The sequence below is a fragment of the Erythrolamprus reginae genome, chromosome 6, assembly GCF_031021105.1.
Source record: "Erythrolamprus reginae isolate rEryReg1 chromosome 6, rEryReg1.hap1, whole genome shotgun sequence".
Taxonomy (NCBI): domain Eukaryota; kingdom Metazoa; phylum Chordata; class Lepidosauria; order Squamata; family Dipsadidae; genus Erythrolamprus; species Erythrolamprus reginae.
Genome location: NC_091955.1, coordinates 61,474,957 through 61,483,834, shown reverse-complemented (window position 1 = coordinate 61,483,834; position 8,878 = coordinate 61,474,957). Strand labels below are relative to the sequence as shown.

Genomic DNA, 8,878 nt, shown 5'->3' with positions numbered 1-8,878 from the left:
ACCAATTAGCCCACCACCTCTTCCCCTTCCCAATACACACCCCTGCTTAGTTTACTTGAAGTCTTTACTGCCTGCAGTTATGCTTGATTTAATGAGTTGCTCGGCAATAAATAGCAAGTGGCAATATTTCTAGTCATGTCAGGAAAACTGCTGCTAATTGCTGAATATCAAGCAGTTTTAAAGGCATAGTCAAAAGGCTGAAAGCCCTTCAAGTGCTTTTTGTAAGAACAAACATGGCATTAAAATGCTTAAAACAGAATTGCAGAATGCTGCTTTTCCCCATCTAATCAGCATCACCTGCAGAAAGGCACCACGGTATATTTTCCAGGTATGCATTTTATATCTTTGTTGGAAAGTGGTGGGTAGTAGAGGTCGGTGTAAAAAGTGTAAAAAGTAATAGTCCAGAAAACAGAACTGGAAAGACTTTGCTAGACCCTGGTCTAAAATAACAAAACAGTGTTCTAATTTATCTAGAAACACCATACCACCCACAACAATTATCAACACAAACTTGAAATCTTTATTTCATCCGAAATATACAGTGGCACCTCTACTTACGAACTTAATTTGTTCTGTGACCAGATTCTTAAGTAGAAAAGTTTGTAAGAAGAAGCAATTTTTCGCATAGGAATCAATGTAAAAACAAATAATGTGTGCAATTGGTGAAACCACAGGGAGGGTGGAGGCCCTGTTTCCTCCCAGGAGATTTCTGGAGAGGCCCCATGGAGGCCCCGCCTTTTCCAGCCCTGTTTCCTCCCAGGAGATTCCTAGAGAGGGCCCACAGAGGCTTCTTCCCACCTTTTCTGGCCCTGTTTCCTCCCAGGAGATTCCTAGAGAGGCCCCATGGAGGCTTCTCCCTGCCTTTTCTGGTTAGTTTCGGAGGCTCGGGTTTATAAGTGGAAAATGGTTTTTGAGAAGAGGCAAAAAAAATCTTGAACACCCGGTTCTTATCTAGAAAAGTTCGTAAGTAGAGGTTTTCTTAGGTAGAGGTACCATTGAATAGTGATAAGAGGGAAGTACGTTGAAGTTAATGAGGATGACTTGGATGTATAAGGAAGTGTTAAAGAGTTAAAAATTAGCTCATGTAAATACTAATAAAAATAATTATTTTTCCTGTCTTGGTTTTGCTTCTGCTCTTGTTGTAACTCCACCTCCCTTTTAGTTGGATTTCCAACTTCAAAGTGGACACATCACCCATGGGAATACAGTGTTCCCTCGATTTCCACGGGGGATGCGTTCTGAGACCGCCCGCGAAAGTTGAATTTCCGCGAAGTAGAGATGCAGAAGTAAATACACCATTTTTGGCTATGGACAGTATCACAAGCCATCCCTTAACACTTTAAACCCCTAAATTACCATTTCCCATTCCCTTAACAACCATTTACTCACCCTTATTACTGGTATGCACCATTGAATAAGACACTTAGTGATCCTGATATTTATAAACATAATTATTTATTAACAATAATTATTTTTTTTGTTATTTATTTGCAAAAATTATTAGTTTGGCGATGACATATGACATCATCGGGTGGGAAAAACCGTGGTATAGGGAAAAAACCGCGAAGTATTTTTTAATTAATATTTTTTGAAAAACCATGGTATAGGCTATTCGCGAAGTTCGAACCCGCGAAAATCGAGGGAACACTGTATTGAACTCCTACATTTTAACTCTTCTCAAACAGACTGCTCCAGTGTTTCTAAGATGGAAACAATGTTTCTTCTTTCCATTCTCCTTTATCAAAAGAGATAAAGAGATTCATGTAAACACCCTGGAGAATTCCTAAGTATGTTACAATAAGGATGTGGAATTGAGAAGAACAAGGTGTGGTCATCTCAGAATGCAAGAGCCAAAGCATCCACAAATGTAGCCATGAACAAAGACACTTTCTTGTTCATGGCCATTTTCTACTTAAAATTGAGCAATGTAAGTCTCAGGGATATGGTTGACCTTGGTTTTAGTCCCCTCAAATAATCCATAAGATTATTCTTCTTTCTCATCCCAAACTATAGGACCACATATAGGGTTAACCCCACTCGAATGTTTCATTTCCCCCCTCCAGTACGAGAATATTGAAAGCAAAACAGAACTGGAGTGATGTTCTTCCCGAGCTATAACTGGCAGCAGATTTTTACATTTGTGTAGTGGTTTACAAAATGGTAGAATACTGAACTATCTGGCTGCCATATTTGAGCTGCGAGAATCTATCAAGGCAATAACTCAATTTCAGGGAAAGGTTTGGCATTTTCCTTATCTCTTTGTACCGTTCTACTTTATCTAGTTATCTACTTTGCCTGCAACTTAGTTATTGTCATGATGAATTCTTGCAGCTCAAATATGGTAGCCATATAGTTCATTTTGCAAAACGCTACACTGCAACTAGAACCTGCTGGATTTCAACCCTGCTTATTGTGTAAGTGATTGTTTTCTATTTCTTTCTAAAAAGTTGCAATTAGATAGTGAATTTTAGAGAGATTGAGATTACCTTTGGGTTTCACAAGGACTCCTTGGCTTTAAGAAGGCCAGAAGCAGCCACTGAGTTTTCACATATGCTGGAGTAAATTAAATTTCTTTTTCTAGCAGTTTTTCTGTTAAATAAATACTTAGCTGGTTCTTGGAAAAAGGAACCCAAATAGCTGTCAATGCTCCAGAGGCTGAAGATACAGATTTAGAACTACAAAATAAAGTCTGGTACCATTATGGTTACTAGGATACAGATCAATGCAGAAAAATATAACTCTTCAAAGTTAAAAAGTGCTTCAATCAAACTATCTCTCTTACAAGAAGTGGGATTCTCTGTTCTGGGAAGAATTTGAGTATCTATCCTGCCAAGCACATGAGCTGATTGCTTTACTAAGCATATTAATCAGTCTATATGCATATAACCTTTTTGAATAGTATTTTCCCGCTATTCAGACTTTTGTATTTATGGTATATATTCCTGGACCCCTCAAAGTGAGCTTAGATTTATTTTTCATTTGTTTAAAATATTTTGATATTTATCATTATATTAATATAAATATGTTAATATGTTTCAAATGGCAGCCTGTTCAAATGGTAATCTATTCTCCAGCTCATACTCATCTGCTTTTCATGGGATCAACCAGTGACTGATAGACAGATAAATCAATGCACTGCAGAATAAACTTAAATTTTCATGTAAAGTTATGGAACATAACCATACCCAAGGAGTAGAGAGAACAGGCTCTAGTCTTCCTTTAGGCACATAAGGTACATGGTTAACTTTTAGGCAGTCACTTTCATTCAGCCCTAGCCTGGGAAATGGAAGAATATCTACCTACCAATCTACACTGAGCAATTCCTCTCCCTCTCCCTCTCCCTCCCTCTCTCTCTCTCTCTCTCTCTCTTTCTCTCTCCCGCCCCCTCTCTCTCCCTTCCTCCCTCCCTCCCTCCCTACCACATCTCTCTCTGTGTTTGTCTGTCTGTCTGTCTATCTGTCTATCTGTCTGGGAATATATTATGTTCCAGTTTACAGCTGATCTTTTGAAACTGCTTTTTAAAAAACCATTTAAAACAACAGTAAAGCTATTCTAACATTAACAGCCACATAGGGCCACATGCCCTAACCATAATAAGCCTCAATGGCGCAGTGGTTAGAGTATAGTACTGCACTCACTGGCTGCCAGCAATCTGACAGATTGAATCTCAGTAGGCTCAAAGTTGACTCAGCCTACCATTCTTCCAAGGTCGGTAAAATGAGGACACAGATTGTTGGGGGCAATATGCTTACTCTTTGTAAACGCTTAGAGAGGGCTGTGAAGCCCTGTGAAGCGATGTATAAGTCTAAATATATAATGCTATAAATTTCTATAAATATTGGTGGTCATTATTATTATTATTATTATTATCATCATCATCATCATCTATGGAGAGGGGCGACATACAAATCTAATAAATAAATACATATTTATACACTAGACACTGAAAAGCTTAAAGGGTGGCAGAAAAACTAATGTTTGGGACTCACATCTGAGCAAAGCAATCTTGCCTGTAATTTTTTTTTTCAAAATTGTAACTTTGGGGGCAGTACCCTGGCCCTCAAACGAGATTGCGCAATGATATTAGGTCACCTAACATTGTTCATTCAAATCAGAGGCCGTTTTGCTATGATAGTCAAACCGATCCTGCGTTTTTAGACTTCTGTACACTAAACATTGAAAGGCAAAGCTGATAGCCTATGGCCTGGCTTGCACCCATCCCATTCTTGCCACTATTGGAAATTCGATAGTGGATGAACTGAACATGTGGCCTGATCAAGCAGTGCTGTATCTAATTAGTAGCATTCTAGGACATGCACAGGTCCGAGCTCCCTGCCATATGATTTTCCTTGAGCAGGAAGATTATTCTCTTCCCCCAACTACAAAAATTGACTCATCTGAAACTTTTTGGCATGGCATTTATTTCAATCTCATGCTCCCTATTAATATGAAAGACTCGCCATCGTGTCTTTCATGGATAGCACACAAACTGGTGATCTTGGGCGCTGTAAACATAAAATGCTTAACTCATGACCCAAATTTGGGGTTTTGGCGGGGGGGGGTGTTCTTGTTTTTTGTTTTGTTCTTTTAAATCCTCACTGTTGAGACTCTCTTTAGCCAAAAAGTCCATCTGGTATTCCTTTTTAAAATAGGCAGTAAAATGGAATGGAGCAGGAAATTAAGTGGGAGGACAGAAACTATAGCCATTTGTCTGCCAATAGCCCCATATTTAATAAATAAGGTACTTTCACATGACGGCCCATTAATCTAGACAAATTTGTACACGTTCACTTGAAAAAAAGAGACCATTATGGCCCATGTAGCCCATTAATGCATATTCTCATATGTATAGGTGGTCTGAAAAGTCTTTCAGAAAGACTTGCAACCTGCAGAATGAACCTTTGAAAAATGGAAATAAGCCTATCAATTTAATCAATGCAGTTGATAGGACACTAGTCTTTTCAATAACCAGCTGCTGATGCTGTGAATTGGTAGGAGAAAGTAGGTCATTATTGCAGGAGTTTCATAAGGCCTTTTATGCCATGGTTCTGCACCACTATCTCATCTGGAAGCAAACCACATTTCACTGTGAGCTCCATAATCCTGGAACTCTCCTAGGCATCTTTTTTAACAGGAATGGCTTCCAGAAGCAGAAACACAGAATAACAACAACAACATTGCCATAAGAGGAGATGAACAAGTTTTCCATCCAAATCAGGTGGAGTGTTTTTATCCACTTTATTACACAGTCACACACACACAAATCACCTCATTTGAAACATGCTGAAACAGGCCACACTGTTTCCCACCAAACACAGTATCTAAGCTTCTTTAAGCCACATGTTCATGTACACCCACACATATATTATTATTAAGAGGACCTTTGTGCCTCTTAATGTAGGGAAAACATATTTTCAATGCAGTCTTAGAAATGCCTTTTCCTTCAACCCCTCCTTGGAATGTGGCTATCTTCAGGGCAAAATTGCAAAGCAGTATCCATTAAGGCATCTCTGCAAAGTAACATCTAATCTTCATCAGAGATTATTGATCTATGCTAGCATTGAATGATTAGAAGTTTCATATTGCTCAACTGCCTTCATGTAAATCAGTGAATAGCATTAATTAGACACTGTTCTTTAAAGCTTATATTAGGCAAGGACAGCATCAAGCTGAGTTGCAAGCAAATTGCTTACAGCCATAGTAGTATCAACATTATGAAACAATATATATACATGGCAGAATCCACATTCAAATATCGCGTCTGTAATGGCCATTAATGAATCTTGAGCCATTCATCTAAACATTTGTGTTTTATTTGGTAATATTTATAACTTGCTTCTCTGCCCTATGTACAGCTAAGGGTCTGAAATATATGAAAAACTAAGTAAAACAAATAACACATAATAATAAAGTAACAGTAGCCATGAATATTAGTAAAAATGCAATAGGTCATTATATGATTACTAACACATTACAACCTATTTAAATCTATATAAAGTACAATGAAGAAGAGTAAAGTTGCTCTAGAGTGTTACTACATGTGTATTATTCTAAGGAAGCTCCTGTCTCAACTGCCTACACCGGTGGGATTTCTGATGTTGAGTGCCAATTAGGAGAAAATTTTAACTGGGTGAAAGGCCAGGTATTCTACTTCTCAATCATATTTTATGTCTTTATAGATTAGATCCAGGACTTCCTTAATTTAAGAATGGAAACAAACTGGAAGCCAGTGCAGTTAATCTGAGGCCATTTGTAATGTGATATGGAAAGCGCACAGACAGCAGTGTTTCTAACTTGCTGAAGTTTACAAACGTTTTCCAAAGCATCCTGCATAGAACATTAGGTTTATAATCTAAAACTGAAGCAATTAAGGCCTGGGTGACATTCCTAGAGAAAGCAATTAATAGAAATTACTAGCAATTAAAGATTATATCAGTCTATAGGTTCACCTCTCCAAAAGTTTTGTAATCAATTGAAGCCACTCAAATCTAGGTGCATCCTCTCCTCTCATTTCCGTTTTGACCTTCTCTAATTTCTTAAATTATGGCAGTCGTCTTTAACATCCTCCTTACACTGGGAATTTTCTTAGAGTAAATTACTTTGCTCTAGGTTCGGTGGAGGGGGTTGGAATCCAATGCCAGAGCAAACCTATTAATAAAATCAAGTTATCGAATCACAGTAAGGTTGGAAAACATGTTACAGTCCGCAAACCCTTTCTCTGTGATTTCTGTGTTAAAGAAAAGGGATTTTTCCAAGAAGAAATTATTTGGACTGTTCACTGTAGCTCTTTCTGCTTCCTCCAGTTCAAATTCCTTTACGCTGTGTGTTTTCTTCCCAAGAGAAAATTGCAAATGCAAAAGTTTCATAATAAAGGACCGTAGCAACTCCTGAGGACTCCGCCACACTTGCATCTTAGATTTTCTCTACTCCACATGCAGGCTGTAATTTTGACAAGGAACAGCAGCCTCTGCAGCTGCCTTTTCCTTTGTCTGGGATGCCCGCTAGAGGAGCGGAGCTGCTAAAGTACATGCATAAACAATCCAAACTTTAAAAATCCACTGGAAATCTACCAGTGGATGAGAGGAAAGTCCATCTGCTCCTAGATCAATGTGAAAATGGGATCTCTGCAAAGACCGAGAAGCAGTTGGCAATCAGAGTTGTGGAAAAGCAGACTTACCTTAGTGAAAGGACTTCTGTGATGGGGGAGCTTCTTCTGCTTGTCCTCCTACTGCCTCGAAAACCAGAGATGCACTATAGGGAGTGCCCCAGCTGGTGGGGTTATAAGTTTCCCCAGCTGTTGTATTGGGATATTCAGTTGGGTGGTGTCCTTTGACTGTGTTTCAGAAGTTTCAATGAATCAGACTTTCTTTACAGAGAGAATGAAAAAAAAAAAAAGATTAATCCACTCCACCCTGTTTTCTTGGATCAGAGCCAGAAGCTGTTGGGCGGGAACCGGCAATTGCAAAGTCTCTTTTTCTCCGTGACTCAGAGCAGCAAAAACAGCAGTGAGAGAAGACTCTATAAAAACGGGAGACTTCCAGCCCGATGAGTAATAAAACAAGGAACAGAGATTCCAGCTCTGTCTGCTTAAGAATAAAAAGAATTCTCGTTGCCAACGATAACAGATAAACAAACACTAACAGCTATAAACATTGCAAAAATGCCAACAAGATACAGTACACGACTGCTGGGTACAGAGGGTGGTGATAGCCTCATGAGTCATGCTCCACCACCACCCTCCTTGGCCACAGTGTGGAGAATGTTGACCATTCATAAAAAAAAAAAAACAGCACTGGGGAGGGTAATGGTGGAGAAGGAATGGAATGTAGTGAACTTTGGCTTATTGGGATGTCAAGTTCTCCAATTTCAGGGTGTGTCCAGCATGGAGTTCTGTGAGAGCTGTGTGACGCCAGCTCTTATCTTCAATTTCAGAAGGCATTTGCTCATACAAAGCATGGCTTGGTGGACTTGGATGCCTGGCCATGGGCAAACCATGGGCACAATCACTCCCTAGTGCAGGGGTAGGCAAAGCTGGCTCTACTATGACTTGTGGACTTCAAATCCCAGAATTCCTGAGACAATCATGCCAGCACAGGAATTCTGGGAGCTGAAGTCCACATGTCATAGAAGAGCTAACTTTGCCTACTCCTGCACTAGTGGATCAGATTTGGAACCTTAGGCAAGATGTTTTAAGAATCCATTTCCAGGAGCGAGCTCATTACTTTCTTTCTATTATCACGGCTGCATCTTCATTTGCTATTTACATCCAGTCATAAAACTTGCCCAGAGGGAGAGCACATAAAAATGACAGCTGATCTCCTTAGAGAAATCTCAGAGGATCAAGTTATACCAATCACCAAAAAAGCCTGTGCATCATGGTATATTGTGCCAGTATGTACCAGTGTCAGGGACCGGATTACTTACGGGACCGTCTTCTGCCTCATACATGCCAGCGACTGGTTAGGTCCCACAGAGTCAGCCTTCTCTAGGTCCCATCAGTCAGACAATGTCATCTGGTGGGGCCTAGGGGAAGAGCCTTATCTGCGGCGGCCCCAACCCTATGGAACAAGCTCTCCAAGAGATTTATACTGCCCCCACTCTCCTTGCCTTCTGTAAAGCTCTGAAGACCCATCTACCCATCTCTGCCAGCAGGCTTGGAGCCATTGAAACTTTGATATCTTGCCCCGCCCGATGAATGAATGTAGGATGTATGATGTATGAATCTGTTTGTCTTTTTTTTAACTGTGGGATTTTTAGAATGTAATTTTATTAGTTTTCTAACATGTTGTAAGCCTCATCACTGGCTCAAGGTTGACTCAGCCTTCCATCCTTCCGTGGTGGGTAAAATGAGGACCCGGATTGTGGGGGCAATAGGCTG

At 39.8% G+C, this 8,878-nt stretch overlaps 1 protein-coding gene across 1 annotated transcript in view; it reads right to left on the bottom strand.

Moving 5' to 3' along the window:
- The window catches only part of EMP1 (epithelial membrane protein 1), a 50,162-nt gene extending 42,415 nt beyond the window's left edge, over positions 1-7,747 (bottom strand). Inside the window, exon 1 of the mRNA XM_070755973.1 lies at positions 7,178-7,747. The gene's annotated coding sequence lies outside the window, so the exon portion shown is untranslated. The remainder of the gene's footprint in view (positions 1-7,177) is intronic.
- Between the last annotated feature and the right edge of the window lie 1,131 nt (positions 7,748-8,878).